The sequence below is a fragment of the Columba livia genome, chromosome Z, assembly GCF_036013475.1.
Source record: "Columba livia isolate bColLiv1 breed racing homer chromosome Z, bColLiv1.pat.W.v2, whole genome shotgun sequence".
In the NCBI taxonomy this organism is placed as follows: Eukaryota; Metazoa; Chordata; class Aves; order Columbiformes; family Columbidae; genus Columba; species Columba livia.
The window spans coordinates 19,773,767-19,791,845 of NC_088642.1; the positions used below are offsets into that span (position 1 = coordinate 19,773,767).

General features: G+C 37.3%; 1 long non-coding RNA gene across 2 annotated transcripts in view; it reads left to right on the forward strand.

Moving 5' to 3' along the window:
* Positions 1 to 18,079, forward strand: part of LOC110365935 (uncharacterized) — a 45,961-nt gene that overhangs the window by 17,207 nt on the left and 10,675 nt on the right. For both annotated transcript variants that reach the window (XR_010469261.1, XR_010469262.1), the window contains 2 exons: positions 5,375 to 5,510; positions 7,098 to 7,212. This is a non-coding gene — a long non-coding RNA (uncharacterized LOC110365935). The remainder of the gene's footprint in view (positions 1 to 5,374; positions 5,511 to 7,097; positions 7,213 to 18,079) is intronic.

Sequence of the window (18,079 nt, forward strand, 5' to 3'; positions counted from 1 at the left end):
CACAGTGCTTCTTGCTTCATTTAAAAATAATCATGGTGCTTGATTTACATATACTTTGGAACATCCTCAAAATAACTGTTCCAAATCTATAATTTCAGCTACTGCATCTGGCACAGTCAGATTTAATTGGGTTAAAACATGTAATCCTAGAAGTATAAATTCTAAATCTTTGCACATTCCTCAGATTCCAAAAATATGCATATTTTTATAACTTAGGTTTTGCAAGATCAGACCCTGAGTGCCTTCCTTGCCCACTGACTTGAGTAGAGCTGAATGCCCTTACCATGTCAGCAGAACAGACAGCTGAAGGAATTCAGAGCAACCCTGGAGACCCATTACAAATTAATTCCTTCATCTGTTTCACCTCTGAAGACAACAATATTTTTTTCAATCAGACTCCTTCCTCCTGCAGCCACCATTTCAAAACTGTGGTATTACGAGGCATGGAGACCTCTTAGTTCTATTGTCTTTAACTCTGTGTAGAAAATGGGTATGCACTTATGAGCTTTCTAAAACAGAAAAACCCTTTTAGTGAAAAACCATGATATAAGTTACCCCTGACTTCGTTATAGATTAAAAGAGAAAGTTTAAAGAGTCGATTGTGCACTACAAAGCCTCATTTACCACTGTATTCCCCAATGTCCATGCAGGTTTGCCAGCCTTCAAGGTACACAACACTAATGTGGCCAGAGAAGGCAGGCTGAAGCATTTATGAAGTCTCAAGATTTCAGCTGAATGTCAAAACTGACAGTTTTGTTGCATTTTTAAATTCTTCATCTAAGATAAATTTTAAACACGCTGCATGTACTTATTTATTTATAGACCATTTATTAATGGCATACATATCATGTATGAATTGGAAAGCTGATGAAACATGTCAGGGAGACACAACCTCTGAATTACTGGCACACTACTGATGCTGGTAAATAAATACTGATACTGGCAAATAAAGCAGATACACTGAAAATGGGTTAGTCAAACACTGGAAAAGGCTTCCTAGAGAGGCAGTCAATGTCCCAAGCCGGTCAGTGCTTAAGGACCATTTGGACAAGACCCTTAACAACCTGCTCTAACATTCACTCAGCCCTGAAATGGTCAGGCAGTTGGACAAGGTGATCATTGTAGGTCACTTCCAACTGAAAGTCTAGTTATTTGCAACAGTTTTTAACTTGATGTAGAAATACACATTTTTCATGCACCTTGCACATTTCTTTCTGACCCTCTCTATTTACCTACCTATATGACTTTTTGTAATGGTCTTTCTTCCCACCTTTCTGAAATTGTTGTGGACTCAGTGACTTTTGTTGTCTGTGATGTCACTGATATTATCACTTTTTTGTAGGTCATTTCCGATAGTGGTTTGTAAAGTTGCTCCCAGTACAAATCTTACCTGAAGTGCCATCATCAGGATGATAAGAAACTAAACATTCCAAAAGTGACAGTGCAGAAGCTCTCACAGAGCAAAGGAACTTTTTGGTCTCTCAGAGGAACAGTGGCTTCTCTTCCTGAAAAATCATTATCTCAATAATGATTAATTCTAACAAGGCTAACATGGAAAGAACTCAGCTCCCTATTATATCTTTAATAGCCCAAAGGAAGTAGTCTTCCCTGTTATCACTGGAAGAAACTGAAAATTACTAATTAAAGGTGAATGAGAGAAATTATTTTCTTTTTACACTTTATTTTCTTTCTTACAATTTATCATGAAAGAGTAGAATGTCTTGATTAATTCAGTGGTATTTAGAATATTTTGTTTAAATAAGTTCAAATACGTCTGATTTTAAGGCAATTTAAAGTGATGTGTATTAGAAAAGTGCCAGAATTAAGAGCTAAATCAACCAAAACCTGACAGGAATCAGAAAATTGCTTACACCTTAGTATTTTGAACAGACACAGAAATGCTAGTAACGCATTGACTTTTGCCTATGATAATGCGCCAGCCTTGCCACTGTGTCTTCATCCTTCGTATTATAAGTCTTTTCAGTTCTTAATTTCTCAGCTAAGACTGTTTAATGACAGTTACCATCCGTCCTGAAGGTGGCTGGATTATATTGTTAAAATATCTCAAAACCCCCTCACTTTTCAATAACTCAAAAGACAAAAAAAATGAGGTTTTGTATATGAATTCAATATTTTGTATGAAAATGTAAGTGCTTTCTCTATTTTAACCACAATATAAATCAGAACAGAAAACAATGTAGGTTTTGGCATCTGTGTCATGTTAGTTTTGAATGATGAATGCATACCAGGTTTGGGAATTACAAAAGCTGCTTGTGTGGTATGTTACAGTTTTTCCAGTGTCTCTACAAGCTTTCCATGTCCTAAATTGTCTGTTGTGCTCCTTGGCATATCCCAATGGGATTTCCCACTAGGCACAATGAATCATTCTTTGGGACTCATCTGCCCAGGAGTGTACCACAAAATGATAAAAATGGAGGGCTATAGGGAGCAATGAGAAATCATTGTATCTTACTGAGTGTAGGTTTAGACTAGGTATTAGGAAGAAATTATTTGCTATGAGGATGATGAGACTGTAACCGGCTGCCCAGAGAATTTGTGGATGCCCCATCCCTGGAAGCATTTGAGGTCGTGTTGGGTGAGGCTTTGAGCAGAGGGGTTGGAATTAGATGACCTTTAAGGTGCCTTCCAACCCAAACCATTCTATGATTCTGTGATGCAGTACTGTTCTGAAGAAGAATCAGATATCCTCGCACATACTTGACAGATATTTTCCTGAACAGTCCTCCAAGTTATTCAGGAGATACCACAGCATACTGAAACAGCTGGTGTTTCAGCACCTTTTGATTAGAACATTTTCCTTAATATCCAACCACAGAGTTTTCTGTAGTCACAGTAAGACTTCTTCTGATGTTCCTTCTATTTGTACGAAAAACAATTTTTCATGATAGTATTTACAGTCTTTGATATATCAGAGGGCTACAATCATGCCCTCCTTGGTATTCTTTCTTCTAAAGAAAACAATTGTTCAAGCTTCTTTGTAACTTATTTTTAATAATGCTTATTCTACTCTGAACTCTTCCAGGTAATGTACAACTTTCCAAAAATGTGTTGTTTAAAACTAGGTGCAGAATACCATCTCAGGCCTCTCAATCCCCCTAAAGAAGGTGGGTTAGCCATCATTCAGCTCTGTGTTGCTTTGAATCTATTTCTTCTTGTACTTAGTTTAGTTTATCTTGTGTTCCCTTGGATGTGTTTCTCCCTATCCTTAGTTTTGGCATATTCTACTCTAATACAGAGTACAATTGTAAAATGCTGTCTAGTCTTACTGATTAGTCAAATTCTAGAGCTTCTCTTGTGCTTCAATACTTCTTAAAAATCAAATTAATTACACTAATGGTATAGTCTAGTTAGGTAATTTCTAATACAGGTAGGAAATTACATATAAAAGCAAGAATAAAGTTCTCTGCTCAATTTTTAACACTTCTCCTATAGGTTCTCCCAGTTTGGTGGGATTTTTTTTTTTTTTCTGTTGGATCAAGGTCAGGTGTCTTTGGAAAACTAACATGAGATTTCTAACAGCCTTTCCGAATGCTAAGTAGGGTTCATAGTTGATAAAAAACCAAAACATTTGTTAAGGGGTTTTGGCATAATGTTATTAGAGCACACAAAAATTCACTTAATTCTATATCTTAGCTCCAGCACTGTCCATGGGCAAAATCTTGAGAAGAATCTACAAGAGAACCATGAAACAGAAAATTAGAGTGAAATATGCCTGTAGAGAAATTCCTCCACAACTCTATTTCTTAGTGGTTGCTTATTCACTGAGGAATGAGGTCCCTAAATTTAGTAATGTTTTATGCAAAAGAGGGTATTTGTACAATGCACATATGTAACATTTATGTGTGTCCTATAATGCCTTTCTCCTTCAGTTAGTCCCAGTTAGTAGCTGTTATTGTGTATATATATATATATGTATATATATATTGTGTATATATATATATGTATATATTGTAAATAAGCTGTTATTATTCAAAACATGCTTGTCTTTATGTATTTCTTACTTTCAACAGTTTTAAATTACTTGCCTTTAGATTTTGTCAGATGTCCTCTTGATCCTGTATTGCAGGAGTGAGTAAACAAAGAAACAAACAAACAAAAATTGACCATCCCTGAACTGTTCAAATGTGTTCTTTGCACAAAAACCATAACCAATCATGATGTGTTATCATGCAGACCACCCCCTCCAGCCCTCACCTCCTCCAGCCCAGCCTGTTTCTATTTCTGCTGCTTCTGTGTTCATTTTGAGGTATATCGAGCTACTAGCGAGTAACTTGATGTCAGTGATGTAACAGGAATGGCACTCTGTTGTTACAGTACACAGCTTGAAGTGAGGGGCAGAATATCTTCCCAGTCCAAACCGAAGGGAACCCCTGATAGCCACTTAAAGTCTTTGTGAGCGTATTTGTGATGAATTCTCAGCCTAAAGAGAAAAAGTGAAACCTCCCACAAGCCTCAGTAGTACAGCTCACAATTGTTGCAACATCCCACAACTTCTAATGAAAACTGATCCAAGCAATTATTTAATAGGGTCGTTACAGTCTGAAAATTTTTATTCAGAATTTTTACATTTAAAGCAGTTGTTTTTCTCCTATTTTTCTTGTCTGCCCTCTGATATTACCTCTCTCCTTTACAGGAAGTAAAGCTAAAACCCAGATGCTCAGAGTCCAAAGATACCAAAAAGTTGGTTTGGCTGAGGTCATGGTGACCACATAAAAGCTTTAAGTTTTTCCCTGTTTCATGTGGCTTTTCAGTAGGTTGGACAAGAAAAAAAGTAGTAGGATGAGGCTAAGTAGTGTATCCAAACTTACTGTAGTTCATTAAAAAAGAAAAAAGCAATGGATGATAATGAGAAAAAGACTGAGTATAAAGAAATATTCAGCATGTTTTATGAAATTGTAAGCATAAAGAGGGGGTATACGGAGCATCAAAAAAGCATGTATAATCAGTAGAAGTAGCCAATTATCATTGCTAGTTTATGGATATAGTTTCAGGAAGATCTTCAGCCTAAATAATTACCAGGGATGAAACTCCATTGATAGCTAGTATTAATTGGCAAGTATTTTGATTTTAGTTTACATAACTGCTCTTCGAATGTGATAATTCCTAGCAAATCTGTGAATCAAGAACTGCTAATGGCCCTAGCAGATATGTGAGAATCCGTGATGTGAGCAATGTTGTCTGGCTCTCATACTCTCACTACAACACTGGTCAAAAGCAGATGTGTAGGGCAAGGTATATAAATGCAGCAGACCATTCCTAGAGCAATCTCACAGTCTACGGCAACATGTGATTCTGTGGCTTCCTGAGAGTGTGTGGTATATATGTAACCTTCCATGGATTTCTCTGCTTTCAGGTTTCCAGTCTCCCACTGAGCTCATGTAAAGTTTTAGAAGACATAACATGCTGTGATAGAAATCCTGTGGACCTGTCATGTTCTGCTTCTTTTTGGCTGGCCTGTTTGCTGTTCATCTCTTGAATAAGTTCTAACAGTAAGTTGCTTTCTGTTGTAAATATAGAAGGTGCAGTTCTTCACCTCATTCAGAGGCTTTTGAAAGTTATCAGTGAGGCATTTTTCAAAGTTTCAAAATATGCATGATGAACAATCTAAAAAGTGGTAAAGTGTTTCTATGCATCTCAACTAACTTTAGACAGAGTTAGGCTTGTAGTCTAAACCACTTGACCAAGCTTCCTCTACTACTGCTGGAGAACAACAGAAGCTTCTGAGTGGTGATTCATCTCATTTATTTTAGGCATCTGCTTTTGGCAGGAGTGAGTTGCCTTTTGGAGGGCCTTGTCCCTCCCTGAAGGAGGAGTTTGGAGGCCTGCTTAGGCAAGCTGCTGTACTTTTACAACTAAAAATAAATGCCATGACTCCCAGTCTAAGTTCTCATAAACAGTATTTACTTGAATTCTCAGAATTTGTAATCTGAAAGCAAAGGAGGCATAACCTAAAAAACAACAGTGCATAAACATATTAACACACTCTTCCAAGGGGCTTCCAATGGCTGAATGAATAAGGCAGCTTGGCAGGAAAGCATAGACCTAGAACACAGAAAAAATCTTGCCGGGGTCTGGATTCAGATCAGGCTTGAGTAGTCCTCCAGAGTGTAATTTGGGCCAGATATTCTGCTAAAAGAGGGGAAACATCAAAATAGCCAGAAAACTGCGCAGGTAAAAATAAAAGTTCGTGTTCCTACCATGCAGCCTATGTCTGTTATCCTAACATAGATGTCTGAAAAGCATTGTTTGCTACAGCTTTCACTGCATAGGCTGCATGACTTGGGCAAAGTCTAAATGTTTGCTTGGTTCAATGACTTCTACTGATAGAGAGTTAGGCTAGGTGATTCAAAGGTTTAACAATGCACACCTGTTTTGTTCTGGTCCCATAGAAATAATTCCTTTGGTAGGAAATAGGCTACATTTTCATTTTGATGTACTTAGTTATGCTGTATTGATCCACGACTGTTGGCATGAGTTTTCCAGAGGGACTAACAGGGATTTAACTCTATTAGCAGTGACCCACATGTGTTCACTTTTCACACATGAAGCTATTGTGCAGCTGCATTGTTCCAGCTTCCCTATTTGGACTAGTCTGTTTCCATCCATGGACAGCATATGTTTTTTATATGTATTCTCAGAGGTTCCCACACTGTGGTTCATGAATGAGCCACTGATGGTCCACTTCCTTGTGGTGTATGTGGAATGACTTTGGCTCTCCTTGTTTCCAGCTGCTAATATAGGTATTTCATTGCTTACAGCAAAAGCCTGGGGGCCTGTAGAAGCAGCTGGGAGCAAAGAAGCACAGACAATTCCTGGCCTCTTCATCCAGGGATTGCTGCTGTGCTGGAGCCAAGACTCACTAACAGCAGCTGCTGCAAAGGTGCTGACACTTCATGACAAACTCTTGACAATCATATAAGTATGTAGTCACTGTTGCTCATCCCTGCTCACCAGTCACTAATACTTTTTCAGGCAAGTGTTTTCCTGACATGTTTTTAGCCTAAATAACAAAATCAGTTAGATCTGTTTTCTGTTTCTTGCTAACTTCGATAATGTCTTGTCATATCTTTTTCCAGTTGATGTTTTAATCTGAATTCAGCTGATACATAATATCCTTGCAATGAATAAAAGCTACAACAGGAGTACATTGCTTGACTTCCATTACCTGAGATGAGCTTGGCCGAGTTAAAGGTTGTTTGAATATATTTTCAGCACTGTGTATAAAGAAAGGTATCCATGAATATGTGGGCAGAGGACACCCAGTTTGAAATTTTGGGGCGAAACTTTTTTCTTTTTAAACACCATGCTTTTCACCAGTCCAGGCATAATCGATGTTTCAAAGGGATGAATCATAGTGCAAAATGTGAACCATATAAGACCCCATTTCCCAGAAAACACTGGAAAACCAATCAGTAAAAAAAAAATCTAAAAATTAAAATTTTCAAAGAACTGACTATTGTATGTACATCAAGATGTAAGCATAAGTGTTGTGACATGTTTTGTGTGTGTGTGTGTGTGTGTGTGTGTGTGTGTGTTCACGTTTTTTATCCTTATTCAACCAGTGTTTCGATACTGTTAGGAATAAAAAGAAATAACACTGTTTAGCTGCTGAACCACGTCCTCTCTAAATAAACAAGAAATCTTATGACTTGAAGTTTGAAAATTTACCTAGCCATGTTAAAATCTAAATCACTGCTGGACCTATCTTCCTTTTCCCAACCAGCTCTCCCTCAAACCCACAGAAAGTTTCCTACTCACTTAGGTGGGCATTGGATCAAGCCATTTGGTGATTCCTGTTGTATGATAGTACTGCTGGTGAGGGCTGAGCACTGTTGGTATTGGGTCTGTGTGAATTTCCTAATTTCTCGTGGTTTACAACTTGGTGGTAAAATTTGTATATGGCAGGAATGTAACCCTGAAGGTAGAAACTTGGGACGAATTTTTAGAAGCCTTTATTACAAGCACAGCTCTCTGAAATGTTCCTAATGGCCTTCCAAATCTCTTTTTCATTTTTATATTAAAGCAGGATGCAGAAATGGGGTTTACAGAGGGTCGCTGATGGCTGAGTTTGCATGGGACAGATGTACTTTAAGTGGCTGTAGCTACTATAGGGATCAAGCAAAGGTATTATAAATGTCCTATGCATATCGTCCGAATCATAAATTAGATTCATGTGCCAGCATGGCTCACTTCTGGACAACAATATAATTGACCTGATGACACATCTATTTCCAAATTCTACTCTTTTGCTTTTACCCCTTTCTTAAAAATAATGGCAAGACGGACATTCTGAATAGAGCAGAAATCTTCAAAACAGAACTCAGAAAATCTAGGCTTTATTTCAAAGTTAATATCCTGGCGAGACTTAAGGGAAGGCTTGACAGAGTTTCTGCATCCAGCTCAGCCAAGTTGTTCTTCCAGATGGAAATTCTGTGAGACGTTTTTTGAGTTTGTTTGATGACCTCGGACACTTTAGAAATAGACAGTTCAACCATGTTTTGCACTGTGTTCTGGTTTCATTCAGCAAGAGGCTGTCAAAGGCAACAGAGCTGTGTAAAAAGAATTTAGGATTGCAGATAACTACAAATGGGAATGAGGAATCCATCCACCTTTATGAACAAACCTCTCAAAAAGAGCTTGGAAAAAAAAACTACTCAAAATTGTAGTGAAGACTGAAGAGCCGCAGCTCTGTTTATTGTACACCTTTCTTCTGTACTCATGACTACTGCAGCTGGGTGTTATTAAGTACAAACCACTTGAATGCATCTGTGTCAGCACAATTGCTTGCTCTGAGATATTTGTAACCTTATGGAGATCATTTGTCCAGGAAGGTCACAAAACTTCCAAGACAAATCTCAACATACATTCCATGTCCTGGAGTGGATCATCCAGCTAAGGGAACTGGGCCTTGATAAAAATGCAGCTTCCAGCTACTGTCATTCATGCCCTTGTCCTTCAGCCTCTGTCTTCTCAGTGGCAACTTGACTGTGCTTTCTGTTTGGTTTATAAACAGTATCTTGCTTTTCATCTGGGACCTTAGGAGGATGGTGGCATTTGACAGATGATGAAATGAATAGCAACTCTGTCTTATGCATGTGTCCCATAGAGGAAAATGACAATAGCAACAGTTACATAAATAGAAAAGGAGAGATTAATTCGGGAAAATCTCTTGTTTTAGACCAGAGTCTGGGCTGAAGCCCAAAGCTGGGAAATAACATTGCAATATATATTGTTATTCTTTGTTTTGCTGGCAAAATGACGTAAATTCTCCTTAGAAAAGAGCATGTCAGTGAGCCCGGATTCTTTGATCACAGAACGGCTTCAGCATATAAAAGGTTTAAGTGAAGTAATGAACTCCTATAAGTCCACATTAAAGGGAAATGATTGTGTATTTGGATCTAGTATAGAAAAACTAGATCATGTGTGAAGTATCTCTCACCACTGCTCAAAATGAAGAGATGATAGCTGAGATATGAGGGTGTTTCAGGTTTCCTGAGGCTTATTGCACTGACAATCCTGCATCTGTTGCTGCAAGGGACTCTTGTCTTTTTCATAAAACTCTTTTCTCTCATGTGAGCAAACTCTGCCTTCCTATCACGTGCCTTCTACATATTCCCAAATTATGCTCTCTTATTCATTTATTCATATATTTATTTATTTAAATCAGTTTGTCTGTCTACTTAACCTTATTTCCTCTCACCTTTACACAACAGTAAACTTCATGGCTAATCACAGTTCTCCATATCATCTCTCTCTCTGAATAAACAGGCCTTTCTGGTCAATGTCTCACCTCTTCTCTCTTCCTCAAAATCAATCTTCCTCAGTTTTTGCCCTTCACTTTTTCACACAAACCCTGTCATTAGCCCTGTACTGCCTTTGTCAGACCAGGCACTGGGGTTGCAAGCTGTGGGAGATCCTGTATTTGCCCTGGTATATACGATTATTGGATTAGCCAGATGGCCTCGGTTTACTGACTGAGTGATTTTCAGTATCTGAAAGCAAGAGACACTGAATACACAAGTGCATGGCATGGCAGAATGGTAGAGAAGAAACTGTGTTAAGAGCTTACTCCCTCAGCAGAAATGTGGTCTCTAGGAAACATCTTTTACCAAGTGTCTTCAAAAAGAGATAATTCAGTTGTTTTCCAAGGAGCTGCATCAGAGATTAATTAAGTTTTACACTGAGAGAGAAAAGAATGATTTACCTGTGATGCATGCACCAGACTCATTCAGATTATCTTCAGGCACAGAAAGAGAGTACCTTTTGCAACAAAGATTCTTTCTTAACTTCTAAACATTCCTTACATAAGAACTTCGGTGAAGACAGTTACACATTCCATGAATGACAAAGAAGAAAACTCTCGGGATACAACTAGGTCTCATGCTTACTATGATGTTTAAGCATGACCCTTTTTTACTTCTGTACCAGGGGAATAGTCACTTTGTAACTTCAGGGCAATCGTAACTGAAACTGAAACAGAATCCCCAGTATGTAAAGCAACTCTTCAGGTACATCTTGCTCTATATAATGGGCTGTTATTTGCTCACCTGGCAGGAAAACATCAGTGTGATTTTGCTTCAGTCCCAATTAGTAGGACTCAGGGTGGAGGGAGAAATGTTCATATCCTTGCAGTTTTAGTTGGAGAGGAAAATGATAGGAGACTCATGCCAGCTCCTCAAAATTTTAGTAAAGTTGTGGTTGGTTTCTCTCTCTTTATAAGTTGTGTGCATTTGTCTGACCCCAGAAAGTGGTGTGATGTGTTTTCACCATACTACTGCTTAAAATAACAGTTATCCTTGGCAGGTAGCACAACAACTCAGGCTCTTTTATATGTCTGGGGTTCTTACTGTGGTCAGCACTTCAAGTATAGCCCAACCTAAAAGATCTGAGGAAACATGGAAACAAAATTATTTTTTTCCAGTAGTGAACAAATGGGCTTAGTAGTTATTAACATTTTACAAGACTTTCATTAGAATTTTGAAGCAGAGCTGTCATTGTTAACATTGTTGATGTCTCCATTTAGACTTTACTATTTGGCTCCTTGAAACAGTATTAAAATCTAAGTTCATTTCATGTCTCTATAAAATTCTTCTATATATATTTTTACAGAGGCATTTGGGATTGATCTCATAGTCCTTTGTTGCTGCTGCTAGTAGACTACATAACATCCACTTTAATTTTTAAAACAATAATCTTTAAGGGGCTAGTCTTTTAAAAATAAAACATTTTTTTTTTTTATTTTGCAAATGGTTAGTCTTTTTACAACAAAAACACAGTAACCCTTTTCATTCTTGCATTTTGGATAGTGTCATATTAACATTAACTCCTTTTGGAATTCTTGTCATGAAGCCTGAAAGGCAAGCTCAGCAGAAGTGTATGAGCTGGATTTGTCAGTGGTGATTGTATCATGGCTTAGTGTCAGTGGAGGTACTTCTCCCACTAAAGCCAACAGGAGCTTCATATGCAACTTCCAGCAAACAGTTCAGTTCAGTGTAACATGTTTTTCATAGACAAAATTAGTATATAGCCTTTTACACTTCTTCTATTTCAGACTCCAGCTACACAAAAAAAAGTGTCTGTGTACAAGCAGGTTTTTTTTGTAGCATGTGATGTTTCACTGCACAGATAACCCTTGTAAACAGTACAGTTTGGTTTAGGCTCATTTTGTGCAACGTTCAGGAAAATAAAGAGATCAGTAGGGTTACAAGAAATGCATCATTATTTTAGAAAGCAGCTTGATTAAGAGCTGATCACTTGATGCTGGTTTCTCTTTTAAAGTGGAAGAAGAAATGATTCAGAGCTATAAAATGCTTTTATCAGGTATTCATTAGTCTTACTGCAAAGAAGTAAGCTACAAGTCAGCTAAGGCCCATGTTAGTATGATGCCTTACAGTTTAAATCAGTTAAACAAAATTTCATCTAGACCCAGTTGTCATGAAATATGTCAGCCTCATTTTTTAAAGGAATTGAACAGAACTTAAAAGAAGGAAATAACAGATATCCCTGTGCAATTTTCTGAATCCAGTGGGATTGCATGAATAATGCCGAGCTAGACTCCTTTTGTATTAGGCCCATGATCTGTCTGCCCAGCTGCTGTCTTAAAAGTAGGCATAAGCTAAACACTGTTTTTCTCAAATCAGTATGGTTGAGTCATTATTATCAGCTATACTGAAATATTTGTAGGCCAGTATTTGCTATCACATGTAACTAAGTAATTATTTTAGCTGCAAAAAGGTACTAGTCTAAATAACAATCATAAAAGACCCAATAAAATTTTTAATTACCTAGCTAGTGCTCTCCTGAATCACGGCTATTTTTCAGATTTATTTTCTGACAATATTTAAATGAGCAATTGTTTTGTGAATGTGGGTAATATATAGTTGAATTTACCTGCACATTGCACAAAAATGAGTTAGATCAGAGGTATGTCTGTGGACACCTTATGTATACACTCAAACAAACAAACAATCCTCCTTTTGGACATATACTACTAGCTGATATTATCTAAAATTGATTTTTTTTGACTGATATACTTTAGTTTAATTTGTTGCTGTTGTTTTTTGTATGTGGCTTGTTAAAACGCCCTGTGGAAATGACTGGATTTCTTAAGAATATAATGAAATAAACATATGCCACATAGTTTTTAAAATATTAATAGTTTCTACTGTAACTCTATTCCAGAAAGCTAGAATAGACAAGTTATGAGCGAACTAACAGTAAAGGTGATAGGTTTGGCGATATCCTAATGCATGGAGAGTTTTTATGCTTTATACCAGTATTGAAAAAAATATTGCCTGAATTGTTTAATACTTTGCTTGATAGGATATATGAAGCATAACTTTGTTCTCATTGAATGAGCTTAATGATAGATCATTTTCCCCCCACACTTTATGGGTAGTGATCCATAAGAATAGATGTCTGGGAAACAAAGGTGGAAGAACATTTTTTGGGAAGTCAAGTTTCAGGCGAAGGGTTTATAAAACTGGATTAAATGCCAAACCAAGGAGATCAGTTTGTGTCACAGCTGTTTGTATTAGCAAGTTCTTTTTTTTTTCTCCTCCCCCCCCCCTCTTTTTTTTTTCAAGGATTTCCAGGTTCATAAAGAAGTAAAAATCCTGCTGACTGCAAACTTTTCTACTGAAAAATTGACTTTCTTTTTTAAGTAATTAAAAAGAAGTCTGAACTCTGGTGGGTGAAATTCTTCCCAGGCTGACTAAAAGGGTTGAAATGGTGCTTAGAATTTGTTTGGGTTTTCTGTAAAGAAGTGAAATTCATCTGAAGAGAGGAAAAGTATTGATGGTTTGTTTTGTTAGTTCTGATTTTGTGATAGAGTGTAATTCAGCTGGGTTATGGTCAAAAATAATGTAATTAGCCTTGGTAATTCTGGGATATAAATCTGGCAATTATTTTCCTTCTAAAATGTAGAATGTCCAGAAACTCCCCCTGAAACCTTTCCATTCTGCTTCTGGAAAGAAACCTGTAATTAAGCAATGGTTATTTGGTTTACAGATTTGCGATGTACAACATATAATGTCTGTGCAAATTACTTTCAGCAGGAGTAACAAGCAGGTGATTGAAAGTTAAGATTTCTAAACAAAGAAGACATGAACTTTCTTCTCTGTTGGAGAATGTTTGGATAAGGAAACACGTTCCTCTTCATCCCTACCATGTAGCAGAGAATCCTGGTTTATGTTCCTCTATGGATAACCGTGCAGTAGCAAGGAGTCTGATGCCTGGATTTTTTTTTTTTTAACTTTAAAAAATTATTGTTTTCTTATACAAATGAGATCTAAGATTTAAAGGTGAGGTATAAGGAAATAAGAATGAGATTAATCCCCTTCAGAAATGCAAATAATTTTGACTCTTGTTTTCTTTAGCATTGCTGGCAGACACCTTAGGAGATCAGAGAAATGGAATGGGAACTTTCTTGGAACACTTGTAGGAGAAAAGGGCAGAGTCTTTGTCTTTTAACTGTCATTAAACATTTATTTTGAATCCTTGTTTAAAAACAAAAAAAATTATTTCAAACCCTGGAGGATCAGGCTTTCTGTAAGCTTCTTATGAATTCTCTTGCTTACCACAACCCAACACTGTCTTTCAGAAAAACCTAGAATAAAAAAGACATAAGGAGACCCTGAAAACAACTAAGATTTTCTCATACATCAAACAGAAAGGTCAAAGCCTAATTCTTTTGTTTACAGATAAACTTTAAAGTGTAGGACAGAACAAGGCTCCTTCAGTGTCAAGGCCAAAGAGCACCAATGCAACAACCAAGCACCACAGTAAGTGCAGCGCATAGAGGAAAACATTACTCAGATAATTCTCTCAGATAAAGCTGAATATTATATTACAGCAAGCAAATAATGTGTTATTCAAATAGTGTAGAATTCATCTAATGACTGAAATGCCAGTGTATTTGAAAGCTAGTGTGTCACAGACAGTGTTTTAAACACACTCCACAACTGCCAGCATAACTACTTTTCTTAACTATTCAGACAAGGGAGGAGACAAGTGGCCTGAAATTAGGAAGAGGACCACAGAACTATTTTACTGAGTTTTCTTCTAGGAAGTGTCCTGAAAAAAGCAATTCCCTTCCCCTGTGACTAAAAGAGCCTATCTGCATTTAAAAGACAACGCCCTCATTTGGTTAAACTTGGAGAGGCATACAAGGCAAGCCTTGTTGACTAGTAACTGCAAATAGCCAAGGAACAATTTCTTCACCCTGCTTGTACCTGGAAGGGCAGAGCTTTCACATATTTTATTGACTTTCAAAAGAAGCAAGTCCTTCTCAGCTGTCAAATGTGTTGACACTGTTTGTCCTCTCTATGAGGAGGATTTTGAAGGGAGTGTTATCAAAGCTCCCACTGATAACTCCTGGTGAAGAGGTTGCTTCTCAGAAGGTGGGCAGTCAAATGCAGTTCAAGGGGATCAAGTACAGAAGCTGCTATGCCATTAACTAAAGGAAATGTTGGGAGCCAGGGAGACCTAGACATGACTTTGGAGGGGAAAGTTTCAATGGTCAGCCCAGAAAACTCAGTGACTACATCCATAATAGTAAATCAGATAAAGCCAAGGAGCACTAGTTAGTTTTGCTCGTACACAATCAGGATGGTATCCAGACCATTTTGGCCCTTACAAACCTTTTCTCACCGTCAGAGTTCTTGCTACACCACTTCACAGGACTCTTATTCTTACAAAAATACAACTCAAGATTCTCTTCTGCATGGTGGGCATGAAGAGCACTTACCCAAACTATTTCTGCTCACGGTCTGGCAGTGACCATTTCCAAATAGGGTGTATGCTGGCAGCCGGTGCTTTCAGGGCAGGAGACTTTACTGGTGTCGACACAGAGTGCTGTGTGCCATTTAGACTCAGTGCTGCAAAACAGTCTGGAGCCCATTCATAGCTCTAGTATAGACATAAAAATTTTTTCTGCAGCTTGCAGTCCAACACTTACTCTTGAATCATTTGGAAGGATATTTTCTAATTCTGTCCTCAATGGAAGTTGCTGGGAAATAAAACAGGTTTACACCCAAAGAATCAATACACTGCATTCCTCCACCATGGATAGAAGAGTTGAATACAGTCCAGTTTCTGAGTTCACAGTCAGTGGAAAACACTATGAAACTAAATAAGCTTTTACTGCAGCTTAATTCTTATGTTGCTGATGGGGTGAAGAGAGAAAAGAAGTAGGAAAAAATGGTAGTCACAGGAATGGCAAAGAGGACACTGAAACAGGTAGCTCTGACAAAGACGTAAATTCAAGCTGCATATGAAAAAAAATGGTGCAGGAACTTTGGACAAAGTTATCTCTGGTAGGAGAATCAGAAGTTTAGTTTAAATAATGAAAATAGAGGAATTTGTCATAGATCAAACTGGAAACTGTAGGCAATAGACTGTGTCCCCTGCATGAATCCCCACTACTATAGCAGAAATCCAAACTTGACCAACGTCTCAACAAGCTAATTCATTCATTCCTTTTCTTCTACGAACTAAAATCACGTTAGAATTTTTTTCTTGTTAAGGTCTTAGCATCGTGTTCAACTTTCCCATGCTAAACCTAAACTAAGTGAATTAGTAGTGGGAAACCTAGCATTCTGCCAAAAAAAAAAGTGTGTTCAGATGAGGGGAGAGAGGTCTTACTAATGATAATTTCACGTTGACAGAATTAGAATGTAAGTGTACCATATCAGAGATCAAAAGATAAGGGATAAAATAATTTTGTTAAAACAACTTCTAGAATACCTGCTCACACTGAAGAAGACTTGACCAATGATAGCCTGAATTAGAAGTTATTCACTAGCTGTACCATGTTGCATGGGAGACCGTAAAAACTTCTAGAACTATTGCTGTCTCTGTAGTATTTTACAAAGAATTAAAGTACGGCAATTGTTTTCACCAGACTGCAAGCCTAAATGGTCAAAGGACAAAAATTATTAAAGGTGTCAAAACTACAGTGGTAACTCATTTGAATAAACATTTGAACTTCTGATCATAAAGTGAAAACGGGATTTCAACTACTTGATTCTCAGTGTGTTTCTTTGACATAATAATAATTATTATTATTATTGTTGTTGTTGTTGCTATCACCATTATTATTAGTTACCAAGACATACTAATATGTTCTGTTCACCAAAAAGTCCATAATGTGTTTTCTCTTATTTTCAAAGACAATTTAAAAGCTCAAAATCTTTAAACCTTGGACACTGAAAAGAAAACAAACAAACAAAAAAAGCTATTTTGCAGACTCCTCTGGTGTAAGCTTGTCTGTATTTCTAGCCCTATGGGAGTTTTGCCTCTTTCTAGTCTTCAAATATTTATTCTGAAAAAGTTTTTTAAGAAAGAGAGAGAGCGAGTGGGAGGCGAGGAGCTTCTCTCCCTGTAACCATTCCTAGAGTCAGCTGGAATGAATGGAATCCCGATAATGCTTGCTTATTCAGAAACATGAAGATCACCCAGAATGTGCAGAGACAGCTTTAGCTGAACATTGCATGGACCTTCAGGTTATGTGTGACAGTTGATACAATAAATAAAAACAGTACCATCCTAGAAAAAACAAATTGATATGGAAATTACCATCTCAGTATTACAGAGGATATCACCTTGAAGAAGAATAGGTTGAAGAGAGTTTCTGCCAGACCCTTTCTTTCTTAAGATGTCTGTAGTAACATGACATTCTAAACCATCCTATTTTGTGTTTTCTTTAGCTGCATCAGCTTTGCATATGGGAGGTCAGAACCATTTGACTGTCACTCCACATGCTTAGCTTCCCAGTGCACGTTTGGGCTCCTTGTTTCTTCTCTTTCTTCTAAAAGTTGTTATTTTACAAGCTAGCTATTAATATTAGACCCCAGACATGAAATTCTGGTGTATGTATACTTATCTAGCATATGTACATTATGTGTATATCCAGAGATAGTATTAGTCTCTATCTGCATGACACAACACACATTAAATGAAGGCATAGGTATATTACTCCCCTGTTAACTGTCAGCTCACTCTGCCAAGAGCCATGGGCAATGTCTTAGAAAGATTTCCACAGTTAGAAAGATTAGCTAAGGAAATCCAAAGTCTGGATATTTGTAGTGAATATTGTTGATTTGGCTTCACAGCCTACAGGAGGATTTGAGAGGCATAATCACATGGTTATGTTGTCTTGGTGATAAACAGAACTGCTGATGAATCACCTTCATGTTCAAAAATATATTGCTGAAAGGTTGTGTCTTTGTTTTGAACATGTAGCATGCAAATAAGGAGTTAGCCATGAAATACAAGTAAAGCAAAGAAACAAAATGGTCTTCTCTCCCTTTATGGATATTAAAGTAAGCTGCTTAAAGTTTTTGAACGATTTAAAAAAGCTTCAGCCTCTGAGTTGTAGATTTAGGATTTTGAGGAGTAAATTTAATTTTTATTGAAAAGTTGTTGCAGGAAAGTACCTGGAAACTGAAGTCATTCCAGTGGTTGGAAATTAATGTTTGTTTTGCTCAAAACGGGATAATAGCTGCTACAACTACTTCCTTAAGATTCAGGCTAGAGAATGGCACTGACTAATTAATTG